We start from the raw sequence: 21,156 nt of genomic DNA, 5'->3' as shown, positions 1-21,156 counted from the left end.
GTGTTTTGAAAGTTATTATAACGCTAATCTGTGCGTTTACTCTGTGGCTCATGTGAGAGACTTGTTGCACTTTTCAGTAATCTCAGATCCATATTAGAATGTCACTAATAAAAATAGGATGACTAAATGACTGTTGCTAAATGAAATGCAATTCATTTTAAAATATATAGTATGACAGAGAAAGCTCTCTGATTATGCGTTAGCCATTTGACAAAATAGTGTTATCTCTGAGGCATGGTAAAAACGTTACTCACGTTGAATTAAGAAATCAAGCGATTCATATAATAAGACTAACCGCGTTAAGGTGTATAACAATGATTCGTTTTCTGTTGATAAATGTATCCAAACAGTTGCTCGTCTGTCAAGTAAATTACATACTATATTTTAGCGTCTTTGGTGTTTCAATGGTTTCTTTGGAAATCAAGGTCTGTTACACTGGTTAAAATAGCCGATTTCTGGATCTAAACATTGTTGGAAACATTTGGGATAATTTAAGTACACGTGTCAACAAAATATATTACATTGTTCTAGTGGTTTTTATGTATTTTAATAAAATTATTTTACATATTGTGCCTTAGAAAGAATAGACTTAAGTGTGAACTGAATGTAAAGTTTTCAGAAACTTAACTGCCATGCAATTACAATAAAAATGTATTATGGTTTACATTCACACTAAATGTAATTGGCAGGGCTTTAGAGTGCTTTGTGACCCATTTAAGTAGGTCTTAATTACATTTGAATTAATTGCATTAAGTACATTGAAACTGGTATGTCATGTATTTAATTAAATATATTTTAAAATGACTGTTTTGTAATGATGAAGGTGCTATTTAGTACATTTAATGTAATTTAACTTTTAAAGTAATATCAAATAGCACAGTACAGTTAAAATTATAATAAAGTATTTTATGAGTCAACACATCAAAATAAGCATAGTTTAAAACATGACAAAATATTGCATTTTATTTAAACCATTTAAATTATTGTAACATCATTTTGTAAAATGTACGTAAAAGTAAAACTGCGGAGTGTTCCGAAACGTGTAAAAGTGTACTCTCTTTAAAGGGTTAGTTCACCCAAAAAATGACATTTCTTTCATTAATGCCTCACCCCAATGTCGTTCCACACATGTAAGACCTCCGTTCATCTTCAGAACGCAATTTGAGATATTTTAGATTTAGTCTGAGGGCTTTCTGTCCTTTGAATGGAAGTGTATGCCCACTTGCTGTCCATGTCCAGAAGGTAATGAAAACATCATCAAAGTAGTCCATATGTGACATCTGTTGGTTAGTTAGACTCTTTTGAAGCGTCGACAATACATTTTTGTCCAAAAATAACAAAAAATACGACTTTATTCAGCATTGTCTTCTCTTCCATTGTCTTCTTTGTTTTTTTTAAACCTCAAATAAAGATTTAAACGTTCATGAATCAGCAGATTGATTCGTGATTCGTATCGCCAACGTCACGTGATTTCAGCAGTTTCCCAGTTTGACACGCGATACGAATCTTGATTCATGACCGGTTGAATCTTTATGTGAGGAACACGGAAGAGAAGACAATGCTGAATAAAGTCGTATTTTTTGTTATTTTTGGACCAAAATGTATTGTCAACGCTTCAAAAGAGTCTAACTAACCAACTGATGTCACATATGGACAGCTTCGATGATGTTTTCATTACCTTCTGGACATGGACAGCAAGTGGGCATACACTTACATTCAAAGGACAGAAAGGCCTCGGACTAAATCTAAAATATCTTAAACTGTGTTACGCGTGTGGAACGACATTGGGGTGAGCCATTAATGAAAGAAATTTCATTTTTGGGTGAACTAACCCTTTAAGTACACTTAAGTGGCCTTTTATCTTTGTTTTTTAAGTATATAAAAAACAATCTGCAGTTTTTTATATAGTTTAAGATTTGAAGTAGACTACAAGTGCACATTCAATACAATTAAGAGCGCTTCTTTAAAGGAATATTTGACCCCAAAATGAAAATGCTATCACTTATTCATTGTCATGTTGCTTGAAACCTGTATGACATTTCCCCCCTATGGAACACAAAAGGAGATACTTGTAAGAATGTTCATGCTGCTCTTTTCAATACAACTAAAGCATATTGTGATTGTAAATGACAAAAAAGAATCATGTATCATGTATCCTACATCTACTATAATCCAAATCATTTAAAGTCATACAATATAGCTTTTTTAAGAAAAGAGTAAAAGTGAAAATGTATTAACTGAAAGCCCTACACACTTAAGCGTAATCTGCACTTTCAAGTATATCTGGCATGTGTTTTGAATATGTGGAAACATCAATTTCTAACTTTTTTGTTAGGAAGTATTTTATACTTATGTTTCATTTTTGGAGCATGACAGTTCTTTATTCTGTAAAAAATACAGCATATCTCCTTTTATTTTTCACAGCGCAAAGAAAGTCACACAGGTTTCAAACAGGGTTGGGGAAAACTGCTGACAGAATTTTCTCAGGCCATTTTTCAAAATGTTTAACGAGGAAGGCATTAGCATTAGCCAAACATAATGAATAACAAACATATCTAAATTGTAGATGATATATGTTTAGTGTCATAATCAAACACACATGGGTAATGATAAATCTTGCTTAAAAACAGAGAGATGAGCCAATATTGAAACAGAACACTGCTCCCATGTGACTGCTGGCAGAAGCTTTCATTGTGTATGCAAATGTCTCATTCAAAGCAGATGGTCGTTATCTTAAAGGTGAATTGTGTAATTTCTGTGCCACTAAAGCCACCAAACAGAGCTGCAAAAATAATACTGTTTTCAAACAGGTTTCCCAAAAAACACTCACTGTCTGCAATTGGTCAATCAACAGTTAGCCACGCCCCACTAACCCCATTGGTTGTGCGGTTGTCGGGTAGGTCAGGAGCCTTAAACAAACAGAGCAATGTTTTGTCTCAGTATTTATAATTTTGGGGGAATCAACCTACAAATGGTTGACATGTAGTTCTTTCTGAAGTTAGGCTTACATAAAATACATGGCATGATCCAGAAATCACAATCCTGAACAAGTAAGAGTTGGTTTTCTAACTTGGTAATGTCTTTCCACACACCTGTATTGTTTTTATTTTTATTTTTTAAAGTTCAATGATAATCTGTATAGTTGTGTGTCTCATCGGGACCTGAGCTCCGGTGCCTTCTGAGCTGATATCAGTTGTAGTAAATTACTGGCTCAGTTCAGCAGGAACAGGAGTGTGGCCCCTGGGCAAAGAGCCACACATTCTAGAGCTTTCAAAGACTTTTTGCAGAACCTACAAACATTACCTAAAGAAACAAGTCTGTGTTCGATGTGTGCTTGTCTCAAAATGAATGTCCTGAAATGCCTTGACCTTAAATGAACCAGGGGGGCCTGGTTTCCCAGGCACAGATTAAGCAAAGTCCCACACTAAAAAGAATTTACAGAGAGAAGGATCAGAGTTCAGGTGACTTGACTTGGTCTTATTTGAATGACTTGAGAACTATTTGAAAATAAACCATTTAGGCCTTGGTCTATTAGTCTTGGATTTACTTTTGTTTTTTTTCATCTAATGGACACCAAAAAAATATATTTGACAATTAATTGTAACAAAAAACTAAATAACAACCCCCCCCAGTAAAATAGGCAAATATTTTGACTGTTTAAACCAAAGATGGATTTAATAATCTGAGTTCACACTTATAGTTATTAAAAAGCATTGGTAAATGGTTTTTGACAAAGCCAAAGTTATATGCCAAAGACATTTATACGCCCCCTAGTGTTGAACCTGCAGTCTAACTTTAATAAACTCTTTTATACTGTATATTGTAGCCTAAAATATATTTAAATCTGTGAGCAAGCAAGCGGAAATTAAGCATAAATGTCAAAAGGTTTTGAAGATTTTTGAAGTGAGCATAATCACTAGAATTTATGTTCTGGATTGCTGTGATCCATTTTAACTCTTTTAGTCCGGGTTTTATACAGATTATGTCAGTTTTTTGAATATTATTAGAATGTTTTGAAACAAGGAAATAACATTAAAACAAATAATTGTATGTTTTGGTGATCTGAAAATATTATTTGTATATTGTTATAGTATTGTAAATGGGATCTATAATTTAGTAAAATGAGAGACTTGGCGATTATTTTAGTTGCCTATGATAGACACTGAACAGAAAACAAGATGGTAGCCTATAGTTACTATCATTATAAAGTTAATTCTATTAATATTAATGGGATAGTTCACTCAAAAATGAAAATTCTGTCATCACCCTCATGTTGTTCCAAACATGTATGAGTTTCTTTCGTGTTTATTCTGTGGACTTTAAAAGAAGATATTTTGAAGAATGCTACCATCAACTGTCTGGAAAATATATATTTTTTGTGCTCAACAAAGGAAAGAAACTCAGGTTTGGAACAACTTGAGGATGAATAGCCTAAATAACTGAATTTTCGTTACTGGGTGAACTATCCCTTAAAGGTGCAGTATATTGCCATCTAGTAGTTGAAATGTGAAGCCTGCTGAAATGTGTGTAGGCCTACTGTAGCCTATTCCAAAATCCAAATATTGGAGAGTTTTTTCCCCCTCCTCGACGATCGTGGGTTTCCAGCTTGAGGACACGCAACAGTAACGAGAGCAACTGATAATGATAATGAAAGGAAAGCCTGACAATGTAAGTTGATGATTTGCCTCTGGCCAAAGAGCTTTTTAGATGGATGCAAAGTGTGACGGTCTTGCCTGGGCGGTCTGTTCGCCGTGTGTGGCTGGACACAAAAGGTGGAAATATGGGAGATAAAAGACGGAATAAATCAATCCCACAGCATTTCTCATCAACTTCATAACAGTAGCCTACTCTTTTTTTAATCTTCTCAAATTAATGAAATTGTGAATCACAGCATAGCGAGTGCATTGTTGCAGATTTACAATTTCAAGACAATTTTAGGGAATTACAGAACCATAATTTCAAATTCAATGTGAAGGAAAACATCCCCACCTAGTGGTGGACATTAATATTTCAATAAATAACAAATCATTTAATCCATTAAAGGTGCAGTGTGTGATTTTTAACGACATCTAGCAAGGCTGTGAATTGAAAAGAGAATGATCAGTGCTCTGTGGTGAAGTTTATCCGTTTAGGGCTACCGTGACGGCGCCAAATGGCCATTTCACGGGGACCTGTAGATAAAAATGGCTCATTGTAAGGTAATAGAAAACATAATGGTACATTATGTAAGCTCTTTATACTCCACTGAAAACATATAGTTATGTGAACCTTTAAACACATTAAATCAACACATTTACGACACAGCTGCACAATGGAGACACAAAAAGTGGAAATATGGGAGCAGGGGATAAATCAATCCCACATATAACACAAGACAACGTGAGAGGGAATTATCAGCTCTTGTAATACAAAGTCGAATAACTCAACATGAAATAGCACATTCGATGCCAAACACACAAGAGACCCCTTAACGTGTTCATTTTAATGTAGCCTACATTCACACTTAACTGATAATATAGCCTAGTGGTAGTGGTGCAGGAATGACATCAATTTGTAGGCCAACATTTTGTAGGCCAAGCATTTTATCATTTCTGTTTCCCTTGTCCCGAAGTCAATGGGTTTCGTCAATGGTGTTCTGGTTAAACAATTGAAATAGGTGAAGACATGCTCAAGACTAGCCTGACAAGCCAGACCCACATCAAGATGTTTGACACATCAAGACACTTGCGGGCAAATTAAATGTGCTGCCGCTAGGGTGTGTCTAGATTTCTAAGCTAGCCACTTTCGTGTTTTATTCTTACGACATAAAATAGATCAGTATTACCCCACTCATGCTTTGTTTAAAGCTGTTATGTGTCTTTTTAAAGGCAGTTGTGTGGCTAAATGTGAGAGGCTGTTGTGGAGTTTAAACATCAATATGCCAAACAGGTAAACTCAGTCTGCTTTTACAGCCATGCTTATAATTGTGCTCTTATAAATAATTCTAACTCAAATTGTCTGGGAAAGTTTTTAGGTTAAAACTGGAAGCGTTTTTAAAGGCTTAATGATATGTTAAATATAATTTTGGCTTTAGATTTTCCCAATAAATAGAAGGAAAGTAAAAAAAAAAAAATTCAGATAATGTGATGGCAGCATTATTTCTTATGCTGCGTTCCAGACAGCTCGAAATTTTGATTTTTCCCACCTCTTTCTTGGAAATAACGCCTGGAATGCCATTCAAATCAACCCCGACCTCAGCAAGATGCACCATTTGAAGTTACTTCCATGGTGTCAGCAAATCCAATGAATGAGCATAAATGTAAAAGCAAACTTTAACATTAGACATTAAGTTATTGCAATAATACCAGCTGTTTTCAAAGCAATTGTGTTGTTTTTATTTTGTTTTTGCCATAATTGATACAAAAACACAATGTGTTGTGTTTTGGCGACATCATGTGGTTATGTGAATGTGATGTCTTACAGCAGTCTTGGCTTGTTCAGGTGTGCGATCAGGGTTGGAGCTAAACTCTGCAGGACAGTGGCCCTCCAGGACTGAGTTTGAGGAACCCCGTTTTATAGCCTGGAACTCACAGAGGTCTGAATGGGACATTTAAATTGGGATATTCCCACGTCTAACCTCATCTGGAACACTGCATTAGAGATGTATTGAAGATCCAAAAGCAAGCCAACAGTAGTTCTTCAGTAGTTTCTTGAAAATGGCTTAAGATAGGGCTACAGTTGGCAGGACATTCCACCAGCTTGGAACAGTCAAGGTAAAGGTCTGTGAAAGTGATTTTATGTCTCTTTGGGATGGCAAGACACCGTTCACTTGCAGAAGCTTCTCAAGTCAGTAATCATGTCTTGAACAAAAAAACTAAAAATTGTAGGGGGTTGTTTTTATTTAAAAAAATTACATATTTAAAAGATTAAAAGAGATATAAGGGAATAACGAAAAAATAGGAATTGCATATGTCACAAAAAACATGCCCACCCCCACACACACAATGGAATGTGAGGAATGCTTCAGTATACATAGAAAAAATGCAACAAAAAATTAAAAATTCTAAAACTTTACTAAAAAAATGTTTTTTTAATGTCTACATGTGTATCTGGATACATACTGAAGAGATACACTCAAAAACTGACTTTAGGACCCAGCAAAATAGTGCATTTGCTCCATATAGAGCTATAAGGCCAGGAGTCATGAAATATCATATTATATTATCTTCTTTTTTTCTCCATAATTTTGAATTTAAGTTGAAAGAATGTGAAGAATGTGTTTAAATTATATTATTAATTGGTCAAATCTAGTATTTAAGATTTTAGTATTTTAGCGCATCGGGTCATTTTGATCCACGAGGGAAGGACTTGTTTCAGGATGCGAGGGTTGAGGGTTAAAGGGATAGTTCACTTTGAAATAAAATTTTGATATGTTTTAGCTTACCTCATGAGAGATGTAGGAGTATTTGTTTCCGCAGTAGTTTCAATTTTGATCATTTTAGGTCAAACCGTTCTTGTCTGTGCCTCACATAATGCAGGTCTATGGTCACCACCTCAAAGAGCATACACAGAGAAGTCCAAATTAAACAATCCTCCATCAGTGGTACACATGATGGCCTAAGACACGAAATAAGCGGTTTGTGTGAGAAAACGAACAGTATTTATATCGTTTTTACCTCTTGTACACCACTTAGAGTGGTGTACAAGAGGGTGAGTAATGTGTTGTATTTTTATTATTACTGTCAATGTCCTCGTCGTCGTCTTGTGCTACAAGAACACCACCAATTTTGAAGAGATCTCTGTCTCTCTGAGGCTTGAAGACGTGCTAATGCAGCGGATGCTTCCTCCATTGCTCTGAGTTCTTGATCAGTGTATTCTGGTTCAAATAAATAAGGTTGTGAAAAAAATTCAACGTTGTCTGTTAATATATCAAAATCTTCTTCCATTGCGATGTCCTGTACGTCTAAATATGTTTAGATGTTCACAGTGAAAGGTAACACTTCCCAAATTTCTGTGTAAACAATGATAGACGTACACGCACGAGAGATCCACTTCCAGCGCTTTCCGCACATGCGCAGACTAAATCCAGAACGCACAAATGTCACAACAGGAAACACGCACGCGCGCCCTCAGATCAGCTGGACGTAGTGGTGTACAGGAGGTAAAAACGATATAAATACTGTTCGTTTTCTCACACAAACCGCTCGTTTCGTGTCTTAGGCCATCAGTGTGTACTTACGATGGGGGATTGTTTAATTTGGACTTCTCTGTGTATGCTCTTTGAGGTGGTGACCATAGACCTGCATTATGTGAGGCACAGACAAGAACGGTTTGACCTAAAATGATCAAAATTGAAACTACTGGGGAAACAAATACTCCTACATCTCTCATGAGGTAAGCTAAAACATATCAAAATTTAATTTCAAAGTGAACTATCCCTTTAAACACACTTCTGAAATCCTGTAAGAGCAGTAGTGTTTCCCATTCATCCTGAGAGAAGTCTTAAGTGTAAATGCAAAGTCATCTCAAAGTTGCTGTCTGTAATGTCTGTAAAGAGACTGTAAACAAGCCAGTAAGTTTCCAATAAATGGAAGGCTGGAATCCATGAATCTCAACATTTTCAGTGGCTTTTGTGTCACTCTGGAGCTATTGTAAGTATTTTAGAGTTGCTGTAAAGCGTGCTTATCAGCTAGTACAACTTTCCAGGAAGCGCCAAGTCCCTCCTCCACTGTCACATTTTCAACATTGTTGTAGTTTTCTAAGTGGAAATATAAATAAAAAAAATTAACACACATAAGTTCACATGTCAGTTTTCCATTTTTATTTCTGAACAACTAAATACCTCACCTTGTCGTGGATGTCTTCAGCTATATCAAGTGGACTCTCATCTGGATCATGAGAAACTAGAGAAATACATTAGATTCTCTTTATAGGCATATGTGGTGAACAGACATTTTTGCTAACTTTATGCAAAGATACGTTGTCATCATTAGATATAGTGAAGAACACACAGTCTCTACTGAAGTACATGAAAGTAAGTTGCTACCCCAAATTTACACTGTCAAAAAAAAAAGAGAGTAAAAAATTGTACCTTTTAAGGTACAAGTGGCCGTCACAGTACAATAAAATATTAAATAAAACTTTTAGATTTTTTTTCTCTGAGAAGAAAAAAATACATGTATCATATTAAACTAGAAGCAAAGCGTTTTATTACAACTTTATAATATACTCACAATTTGGTCTTATTTCAATGCTCTCCTGTTTTCTTTTAGACCAGTTCAGCCGTTTTCTGGAAGCGGAAGATTGTTCTCTGCTTTCCATATCTCCCTCTTTCTCCTTTTCTCTCCTCACTGTGCTTACTGTTTCTCTCACCAAGTTGTGTGTTGCTGTATCTCAAAAATAAAGGTTTCTAAATGAGATTTGAGCTCTGAGTGAAAAATCATCTATATGCTATATGTATACCTAATGGCCAGCCCCCCTTTCTCATGCACAACCCAGAGGTGAGTGTTGTTCTCTTTTAAACTTGTCAAACAGGTTGTGACACATGGAATGCCACCACACATGAAATAATCACGATCATGTATCTGTTCATCGAAGGTGAATAGGAGAAGGATAGTATAACAGAGAGACCCAGATCTTGTGTTTCAGGTGGGTTTGTCTGGGCTGCTTTGGTGGATCAACTGTCTCCTTTTCCCCCCGCATAAAGAAATAAAGGAATAATAGCAAACTAAATGCTGCATGTGCTGGGTTTCTTATTAAGGTGTTGCTCCAGACATTATAAAGGGGATGGAAAAGGGACATAAACATTAATTACAGTTTTTTTTTCCAACTGCACGTTTTCAAAACTGTCTCCTTTTTTCAAAACTCTACTCACAATTCTCAAAACTGCACACACAAAATGCAAAATGCCTCACATCTCCTTCAAAATGTAACACTGGATTCAAAATGCAATAAACATGTCTGAAACCTTGCTCCATTTTCTGAAACCATTAAACACAAAACACATTGTTCAAAACATAGTTCTCAAGCAGAAGTACATTTTTTATCTCAAAACAAACTTCATATTTTTCTGTCATTGTCTTGTGATGAATGAAAACGTGTTCCATCATAGTAGCTCAAAATTGGTCAGAAATTATTGCTGCTTTGCTTTGCAATTTTTTGTTCTTCCTCTTGTTTGTAGCCCTATTTTTACCAAGTCATTCTCATGAAATGCATATACATCACAAATTGTATTTATTGTACGATGGAGCAATTCGTTATGTGCATATGATTTGCATTGTCACCCCATTGGGTAGGTTGAGTTGTTTGGAGTACGTGCAGATAACATAATATAAAGTACATATCATATGCACACGAAAACTGCGCAACATATGCACATAAAAACTCATTTTGGCATATAAATCGCACGATAAATACAATTTGTGCTATAGATATGCATTTTCATTAGATTAGGCTGATTTTTACAGTACTGTACTTTGCATCTCACAAACTTTTCCTTTGTTACTGTGATACTGTAATACTTGTTCTTTGTTGATATGAACCTGCAACCAGTCAAAATCTATTGAGCAGTCTGTACTGTCAACAACTGGAAAGCAACATGTTCAGGGCAATATGATTTTGTACAGTATACAATGCACTGTACTTATATTGGTTGTGTCTCATCATTTGAAACAGGTTAAATCAGTTTTGAGTGGTTGTGTTCAATCAAGGACATTGTGTTCTCTATTTGTATTTGATTGTTGCCACTTGTGTTAACCCGTATGAATGGAATGTGCATTAGAGTGCAGAATGTGTCTTGACAATGAGAATGTGTTTAGAGTTTTGCTGAAAAGTCTAAGTGAGATCTGCAAACTGTGTTTTACCATGTGAAATGGTTTAAGGTATTGAAAACAGACTGCACAATTAGCTAAATGAGTTCAGGCAACTGAGAAATTTGTTCAGCCGATGGGTTTTAGTGTTTTAGCAATTGAGAAAAACTGTAATATAAGATAACCCTTCCCCCACATCTTTTTAGTCCCTATAATATCCTATATTTTTTTGTGTGTATGTTGTGTTTAGTGTCTAAGGTGCGTTAAAAGAAGGGGGACATTGTGACAGTAATGAAACAAGGAAACAGTAATGATGACAATAATAAGAACAATGCAGTAATATCTGTGGGTTGATTAAGAGGTGGGAGGAGTTGGAGTTAAGGAGAGAGAATGGATTCAGAGTTGTAAGAGGTCAGAAAGTGTTGGATGGCAGAGGTCGCTTTCAGATGAGTAATTATTGGGGAGAGATGTGTATTCCATTGTAATAAAGTCGATGAGAAGATTTATCCAGTGGTTAATGTGTATGTTATTACGAGTTTTCCAGTTCATGAGGATAGTTTTCTTGGCGATGGTTAGGGCTATGATGAGAATTTTAAAGTTTATAGTTTTATCTGTAATTAGTGTGAGGTCCCCTAGCAAGCAGAGAGGGCGATAGTGGGATGTGGATAGTGACTGTGTGACCTCTTCCCAAAAGTGTTTGATTGGAGTGCAGTGCCAGGTTGCATGGATGTATATGTATCTGTATATTTCTGACTGCAATGTGTGCAAACTTTTGATGTGAAACCCGTTTTAGCTAATCTATTGCCCATGTAGTGTGTTCTGTGAAGTGTTTTGTATTGTATTCATTGAAGATTATCATTTTTGGACATGAAATAGATGTTTTTACAGATTTGGGTCCAGAAGTTGGCATCAGGGGCTATTGAGAGATCGTTTTCCCATTTTATTGTTGGTAAGTATATGGTCTGAAGTTGATTTGAAATGATTTTGTATATTTTAGAGAAAAGTTTCTTTTGAGATGAAATGTTAACCAAGTCTGATACTGCTGGTGGAAGTTCTAAATTTGTGTTTTTGTGTAAATTTTATTTTTGCCAGAACGGAAGATTTGAGTTGTAGGTATTTTAAAAATTCATTGCTCCTGATACCGAACTCCTGGGCCAAATGCGGAAATGTTGTTAATGTGTTGGATTTGAAAATATGGTTAATATGAGTGATATCCTTTTCAGCCCATGTGCGAAAGTTCAGTTTTTTTTTATTGCTTATGAAGTCACGGTTGTTCCACAATGGATGGAGCTAGTATAGAATTTGTTATTTGGTGAAATTTCCACCAGGGTGTCAGAGTGGAAGCTATAGTTACAGCATTAAAACGTGTGTTGTTTGATTGATTTGGTAAGAAATGGTATTAGGAATCAGCTATATTTAATTCTTTGCATAGTGATTGTTCTATATATTGCCATATAATATCGGATTGGGTGGGGTGGGTCTATTTGTTTATGTATTGCAGTTGGCTAGCTATCGAGTAATAATAAAAATGTGGTGCTTCTAGTCCTCCTTGATCCTTGGCGTTTTATTTTTCCAGTAGAAGTGAGTGATAATGGAGTCTAGTGATTTTAACCAGGTGAGTGGGCGGCTTGGAATCATTGAGAATAGATAATTGATTTTTGGTAAAATTGTCATCTTTATTGCTGCTATCCTGCCAATTATGGAGATTGGAAGGTTGAGCCATCGCAGCAAGTCATCATCTTCTTTCTTTTTTAGCAGTGGTGCGAAGTGTTACCAACTCTGACAGTCTGGAGGAAATCTTGATGCCTAAGTAAGTGATGTGATCATGACATATGTATGATTGGTGGGGTGCCACATCCCATTTGGTTTTATTTAAAGGGAGGATGGATGATTTGTTCCAATTTACAGCGTAATCTGAGATTTTTGAAAAGGACTGGATTTTTAAAAATTATTTCTTGAGAAGATACTAGAGGTTCTTGTATAAATAGTAGAATATCATCTGCATAAAGTGAGATTTTATGTGTTTGTTGTGGTGTTTCAATACCTTTGATTGATGGGTTTTGGTAGATGGTTGGTGCTATGCAGGTGCTTCTCAAAAAAATTGCATATTGTGATAAAGTTCATTATTTTCCATAATGTAATGATAAAATTAAACTTTCATATATTTTAGATTCATTGCAAACACAAACTGAAATATTTCAAGTCTTTTATTGTTTTAATACTGAGGCTTTTAAAAACTCGCAGCCTGGTTCATTACTCAAAACCACAATCATGGGTAAGACTGCCAACCTGACTGCTGTCCAGAAGGCCATCATTGACACCCTCAAGCGAAAGGGTAAGACACAGAAAGAAATTTCTGAACGAATAGGCTGTTCCCAGAGTGCTGTATCAAGGCACCTCAGTGGGAAGTCTGTGGGAAGGAAAAAGTGTGGCAAAAAACGCTTCACAACGAGAAGAGGTGACCAGACCCTGAGGAAGATTGTGGAGAAGGACCGATTCCAGACCTTGGGGGACCTGCGGAAGCAGTGGACTGAGTCTGGAGTAGAAACATCCAGAGCCACCGTGCACAGGCGTGTGCAGGAAATGGGCTACAGGTGCCGCATTCGCCAGGTCAAGCCACTTTTGGGCTACAGAGAAGCAGCACTGGACTGTTGCTCAGTGGTCCAAAGTACTTTTTTTTGGATTAAAGCAAATTTTGCATGTCATTCGGAAATCAAGGTGCCAGAGTCTGGAGGAAGACTGGGGAGAAGTAAATGCTAAAATGCCTGAAGTCCAGTGTCAAGTACCCACAGTCAGTGATGGTCTGGGGTGCCATGTCAGCTGCTGGTGTTGGTCCACTGTGTTTTATCAAGGGCAGGGTCAATGCAGCTAGCTATCAGGAGATTTTGGAGCACTTCATGCTTCCATCTGCTGAAAAGCTTTATGGAGATGAAGATTTTGTTTTTTAGCACGACCTGGCACCTGCTCACAGTGCCAAAACCACTGGTAAATGGTTTACTGACCATGGTATTACTGTGCTCAATTAGCCTGCCAACTCTCCTGACCTGAACCCCATAGAGAATCTGTGGGATATTGTGAAGAGAAAGTTGAGAGACGCAAGACCCAACACTCTGGATGAGCTTAAGGCCGCTATCGAAGCATCCTGGGCCTCCATAACACCTCAGCAGTGCCACAGGCTGATCGCCTCCATGCCACGCCGCATTGAAGCAGTCATTTCTGCAAAAGGATCCTCGACCAAGTATTGAGTGCATAACTGAACATAATTATTTGAAGGTTGACTTTTTTTGTATTAAAAACACTTTTCTTTTATTGGTCGGATGAAATATGCAAATTTTTTGAGAATTTGGGGTTTTCATGAGCTGTATGCCAAAATCATCTAGCCTAGAAATCTAGACGCACCCTAACGGCAGCAAATCTAATCTGCCCGCGAGTGTAGTCTAGCAACTCTCAATACCCTTCTGAGCTGTAATCGCCTAACTCTTGCCGGGCCAATCACATCATGTATAGAGTCGGTGGGCGGGGCCATAATGACGACGGCTGAGTTGCGTTTGCGTGCTTCTAGTAAACACAGAAACTGGCGAACGGCGGTCTTTCGAATCAGCTTTGGCCGCAATTCTGGAAGACTGAGAAAAGAACGGCACTGAAGTCATTCTTAAAAAGGGAAGATGTGTTCGGAGTTTTGCTGACCGGATACAGTGAATGTTTGATCTATCAACAAGCTGTTTCACCTTCGATGTTTCAGTTGGTTGTAGCGCTATCCTATCGCGTGCAGAGGGAGTTTGACAGACAACCGTTTATCCCGCCCCTCGGATTGAGCCCTGTCAAGGGTGAATTTCCAGACCAAACATCTTGATGTGGGTCTGGCTTGTCAGGCTAAAAATCATCAGTATTAAAACATAAAAGACCTGAAATATTTCAGTTGGTCTGCAATGAATCTAAAATATATGAAAGTAAAATTTTTATCATTACATTATGGAAAATAATGAACTTTATCACAATATGCACATTTTTTGAGAAGGACCTGTAGGGGTTCAATAAAAATGGTGAATAGAGATGGAGAGAGAGGACATCCTTGTCTCGTCCTCCTGTGCAGTGCAAAGCTTTGTGATGTTAGTCCATTGGTTGTGACTGATATGTATAAAATCTTGATCCAGTTAATAAATGACTCTCCAAAGCCAAATTTTTGTTGTGTGGTGAATAAAAATTTCCAGTTGACCCTATCAAAAGCTTTTTCTGTGTCTAAGGTGGCAATGAGAGTATTCTTCAAATATTTTGTTTATCTCAACTGGTGAATTGGTTAGCTTCCCTGCTGAGTTTCTAATAGAGGTTATAGCTGTTTTTTCTTTATTTCTTTTGATTTGACTGGCTAAATATTTACCAGATTTGATGCTCTGGTGAAAAGTCTCATAATGAAGTCTGTGAATAAGAAACTGGTTTCTTTTGTTTATTATTTCATTAAGCAAATATTTTTTTTCTCTTAATTCTTTATGGATGGTTTCTGATAGGTTGTTTGCATGTAAAATTTCTAATTTTTAATTATTTTCTTCTAGTTGGACTTGTTTTTCTTTTTCCTTCTTTTTTTATGGACTTAATATGATATAATTTTTCCCCGTAATAGTACTTTCCATGTTTCCCAGAGCAGTGATGCTGGTGACTTTGAAGAGTTTTCTTCAATTTATTTCAAGGAAGGATGTCCACTATTTCTTGAAGTAGCTGTCAAATTTTGGATCCTTCAAGAGTGATGTATTAAGAGATCCGAGAGCAAAAAAAGTAAAAAAAAAGTAGACCTAAAATTAGAATTGGCATATAGAGTTTCTCGTAAATCAGCAAGTTAAGAGCTTTTAGCCTTAAAACGTTTTGTGAATACAACCCCAGGCCCGTATGTATAAACTTTCTCAGAAATGCTTAATTCTTAATGTCTTAAGCTTTGACTTAAGTGTCAAAAAGCTCTTAGAAAAAAGTAGGACTTTTATGAAGAATCTAAAAGCATTCACTAAAGTCTAAGACTTTTAAGTGCTGAATGAGTTTAAATGTTGCAAACTAAGGACTACAATGATGTCAGCGCAAAATGGCCGTCAACCACTGAATCCGCCAATATAGGCAAGGCTAAAATCACAGCATCATGACACCAATCATTTTTTGTAATTATAGTACAAGCATTTATTTAAGACACCAACATTTTTATATTTACATTTATATGAAAAAATTGCATTGTGCAAAATTATCATAAATTAGTAGTGATGCTGTGGGATCCTTTTCTATTGATATAGGTCTCCTCTTATATCAATGATAATGAGCATTGACGTGAACACAAGTTCCATCAACGGTTCCAACAACTCCAGGGATACCTGAAATCCCTTGAATGTTAGTTGGGAAGTCAATGAACTGCCAAACAGTAGTGGCCCAATATTGTTGTAAGGCTGGAATTAACTAGCAGATGCCGGGCTGTCTGACTGAGAAGAGATTACTCCCCAAGAAGGTCTCATCCCCACAGAAGTTAACCACAAGATAATAAATGTTTTAAGAATTTAGAGATGTTTTGCTTAATGTGTGATGGGTGTGTCTCCAGCCAAATGTTCTCTACATCCTGTCGTCAATACAGGTTTATAGGACTCGATTAATGCAAATTCCCTCATGTTCAACTCATATTCACATTTGAAAGAGTTTTGCATCTTGGTCTGGGTATTTAAAAAGAGGTCGGACTCAAATCTTTATATGGGTCAGCCCGTAACGTTATGTAATTTTCAGAAGTCAGGTATCCATATTTTATTCTTTACTTTAGAGTATTTGATGTTTGATGTAGATTATCTTTGAATTGATTATGTAATTGGTGTTATATTTACCTGACTGTTAATAAACTGGATTTATTGTGACTTTAGAATCATTAACTAACTCTTATAAATTATGAATGGGTTTAATTTCAACAAAGGGTTAAACAGAATAATAAAATGTGTAGTTAAACTAATAAATATAAATTACCAAATATTGGGATTCTAACTTAAATTCGAATGTTAGTTGTGATTGGAATCAATTGTTTTATTTGTAATAACACAATGACACATGCCAAATTGTACGGACTTCATTTTCCAGTCGTCAGAGATGATTGATTGACTAGCACTACTATTAGCATATAGTTTAGATTGGAGGTATGGTTCTGTTCTGGGCAAGAACTCCCTGCGCATCCATGCGGCCTAGCATGGATAAGAGCAGCAATAACACCCCTTATAGGGTAAACAGAGTACAACCAACATAATGCATTGCAGATAGCATTAATGTTGATATTAAATGTACAAAACAATTCAGGAATTTAGTCTGATTCAAGGGGAAGCAGAGTACCAAATCCTTGCCGGACGAGAGGAGGAGCTGGGGATGGAGGAGGGTAAATGAGCTCTGGAGAAACGCGACAGCTGCTGATATTACTGAAGGAGCTGAATGCTATGATAGATGTCATATTCCTATAGATAGACGTGATCAGCTGGTGCGAGCTTGACTAACGTGACCTGTCAGAACTGACGGTATATGCTTGATGCTGTCATGCAAAGAAATAATGAACACATGCAAAAACAAGAGAGGACCAATGGAATATTAATAACTGATTATGTTGCAGTCAGTGTATGCTTTTTTCCCCTGTGAATGAGCTTCTTTTTTTTCTTAAACATGTTGCTGTAGTTTGCCTTTTGCCAAATTATGTTGTCAAATAAATACCTTCACCAAGTTTAATGTTATGTTCTTCCCTCATATTTAAAAATATATAAGTATAAAAATTTTGTCCTCATATTTTGATGGTTTAAGCAAACTTGTAGGGTCTTAAAAAATGCAACAACAAAAAACGTCACCTTCACAGTTATTAACTATTAGGTCAGTTACAAAAAGAATATCTTGTCGATCAAGCTTTTTATCATTTTACCAACTCCCAGTGTCATAATTTCTTTGGAAGATGTGTGGTCTCCTCCTCTTTGCTGTCATCTTGTTACTCTTAACTAGGTTAGAATACCTCTCTAGCTCTCTCAATGTATGAGCTGAGACCTAATCTTAAAGGGATAGTTCACCCAAAAATGAAAAACCTGTCATTTACTCACCCTCAAGTTTTTCCAAACCTGTATAAGTTTCTTTGTTCTGCTGAGCAATATTATGGTGAACAGTTGTTCTCTCTTCGTTACAAACATTCTTCAAAATATCTTTTTTTTTGTGTGTGTGTTCAGCAGAACAAACTCATACAGGTTTGGAACAACTAGAGGGTGAGTAAATTATGACTGAATTTTTGGGTGAACTATCCCTTTAACACGTAGGAACCTTTATGAATCACACTTATTCTTAAGTCTAAGATTAAGAGTAAAATTACGGCATTCTTAGAATTTTGACACAACTAAAACTAAATTTTACTCTTTATACCCCCTGTGATAAATGAAGAAGACATAAAAAAATGTGCAGAGCAGTCCCCAAGACCAGAGATGACTGACTTAGACAATGGATCAATAGAGCATCATCAACTTCGTTTTATTAGGTTCTTATGTATAAATTACTACATTTCTTTTGACAAAAATGTATAATTTAGTTTTCAGTTATGTTAAATTTTTGCAGAATACATGTGTTGTTTGTCACTACATGTCTGTAACTTTAGTTAAAAGAAAGCCTTGACTGGACAGTTTAGAATACTCAGTTTCTCATATATTGCAAAAGGAAGGTACTGAGAGGTACTTAAACTTAGTAACTATTAATCAAGTATACATGCTTCTGATTATTTGATCTTAAAAGATTATTTTAGCTGTGTTAAGTCCTTAATTATGGCAGCTTAACCACTGACTTCTCTGATGTCCTCTGACCCAGTAGTGAGGGAAACTTTGGGCCACTGAGTTATTCCATCATCTGACTGTGTGAGAAACAATCCTGACTCTGACACTAGAATAACAGAGCAACTATTATCTCGATAAAAAAAGTTAGATCACATCTCCAATTCAGAAATATTTATCCCAGATGTTGGATCCCTGCCTGAAGATGCCCTATTTTGTCAGGTATCCAAAACCAGTCAGTTTTGTCTAATACCCAAAACCTAGTTAACAGCAAGTTCAAAATCAGGTTTCAGTCTGATATAAACAGTCTTCTATCAGCCAATATAGACAACACAGTCTCACCCCTACTCGTCAAATGTTGCCGAACGGTCAAGGGACCCTGACGTCAGCTGTTGACGCACAGGGTACCCCTAAATCGCCATTTTTCGACGTACTGGGTAATCCACTGATTTCAATGAGAAACCTAGGACGTCATAAACAGACGTGTTGGGCATGTGAATGTTATCGTTATGATGGAATATATTGGGTTATAATTTTTACATTAAGACATGTTGGAGTGTGATTCTCAATTTAATCAGCCAGCACAATTGTATTTACATTTATTTACGCTATGATACACGTTTGAAACAGCAGTCAAACCCCACCCCGCCCTAAACCTACCCATTTGCGTATTATATGATATAAAACACAGACTGTAACAGACAACAGGCACACTTTATTGAAAAAGTCCAACTATTCCGAGGCCAAACGATTGAATTGTGTGAAGAAAAGACCCAAAAGCAATCACCGTCTCTATCCGCGCCGCGCGCCGCGCACCGCGCGCGCCCCGGCGTCACACTGAAGACGCCACAGGTAGACCCCTCGGCGTCACGCGATGGACGAACTGGGAACCCAATTGCTTTCAGTGGGAAACCTTTGGCGTCAACATTAGACGGCAATTCTATCGGTATGAAATCGCGCTGAAGAAGTCTCATTCAGAACACATCGCGATGTTTGGCATCAGATCACGTGTGCCACATGTTGGTGAGTAGTCATACATATTATGTCCTAATATTTGATATAAAGTATTTTCTGCTTGTCGTTATCGATCATGTTCAGTCACTGCATTGTATCTGTCATCATCTCCACTGAGGCTTTGCATTTCTTTGCTTTCTAAATAAACACACCTTGCTAATAGGGTGATTAAACACTGTCACGTGACGTGCTATAGACCTTTAAACATTTGTTAATATTTAATAATAATTACTAGTGTAGTTCCAACGTGGCATTTGTAGTAGAAGCACAATAAAAAAATAAAATAAAAAAACACTTGCCATGCGTTTACCACAGTATTGGTAGTTTTAATGTGATATTTGTTGTAAATAAACAGTAACCACAACAATTACCATGCTTTAAATGCATTTTAATGTAAAAACCAAATATTGTTATTTAAATAGTATAGTATATCCAGAGCTGTATTTGTATATGAAGAGTTCAGATGCAAAAGCCTCAAAAAGCCACTTCGGTCACATGACATCAGATATTCAATTATTTTTTATTATTATTAACGTCCCGTTTGCATGTAAATAATGTATGTGATCACAAAATCAAGTGCGTTATCTACATTTTCAAACAAATTCATATGATATAGCTTGCTATTATATACTTTTAATAATGGGAATGCACACATATCTGTGAACTTATTACATAAATGTATTTAACATTTAATTATGCATCGTTTTTTACAGAAATAAATCTTACAGTTATGTATAAACTGACAACATCATCATCATGTCCTGTCCTGGGCGCATTGGGCAACATGTGTCCTCCAACATATTCGATCTGTGGCCACGTTTTCACATCTTCTCATGGAACACCGGCATTGAGGTCTTCGTGAAACATCTGTCTCATATCTTCCTTGGTTTTCCCTGTCTCGTGCGTCCTCCTGGTGGTGTCCACTTCATAAGTGTTTTTGGGTGTTGTTGTTTGGGCATGCATAGGACATGTCCAGTGAAGTGCACCCTTTGCTCTGTCACAGTGTCTCAAAGTCTTCACGTGGAGTCTGTGGAGTCTTATGATCTCTTTGATATATGCAGAACCAATATTCATAAACTGTTCTTGATGTCTGCCTATGCCTTTATCATCAGGAGTTTTAGTGAAGGACATATCTATTGCCATCCACTAGTTCTAGTCATGCATTGACTTCATGATGCTATAGTCCAATGTATATTTCTGCATTTGTTGTTTGTTTGAACAAATGAAGATAGTGAGAGTTAATACCTTTTGAAATCAATAATTATTCATTAAAACTTTTATTACAATGGTCACTAAAGTACATGTCTACCATAACTACCTCTATCATTATTTCACTACCTATCATTATATCACTACCTTGTTAATGTAACTGTAACATGAATGTACTTTATAGAAGTATTTTCTTACTGAAAATGGTTAACATTTACAATAATCATCAACTATTTTAATTGGCATTTAATTTAGTTACAATAAAAGTGAATAATAATTGCAAATATATAGTATTAAAGTTTAGAATGTAAAATGTTATTTTTTTGCATATATATATATGGGCACTACATTTGTAT

General features: G+C 36.3%; 1 long non-coding RNA gene across 1 annotated transcript; it reads right to left on the bottom strand.

The window, feature by feature from the left end:
- Window positions 1-8,372: 8,372 nt before the first annotated feature.
- Window positions 8,373-9,434, bottom strand: LOC137061903 (uncharacterized). The gene is made up of 3 exons (XR_010901183.1): window positions 9,213-9,434; window positions 8,827-8,882; window positions 8,373-8,737 (listed from the first exon to the last, which is right to left on the bottom strand). It is a non-coding gene; the product is annotated as an uncharacterized lncRNA (long non-coding RNA).
- Window positions 9,435-21,156: the final 11,722 nt, after the last annotated feature.

Source organism: Pseudorasbora parva, chromosome 23, assembly GCF_024679245.1.
Source record: "Pseudorasbora parva isolate DD20220531a chromosome 23, ASM2467924v1, whole genome shotgun sequence".
In the NCBI taxonomy this organism is placed as follows: domain Eukaryota; kingdom Metazoa; phylum Chordata; class Actinopteri; order Cypriniformes; family Gobionidae; genus Pseudorasbora; species Pseudorasbora parva.
Note: the sequence above shows the minus strand (reverse complement) of the source record. Positions and strands in the feature narration are given on the sequence as shown.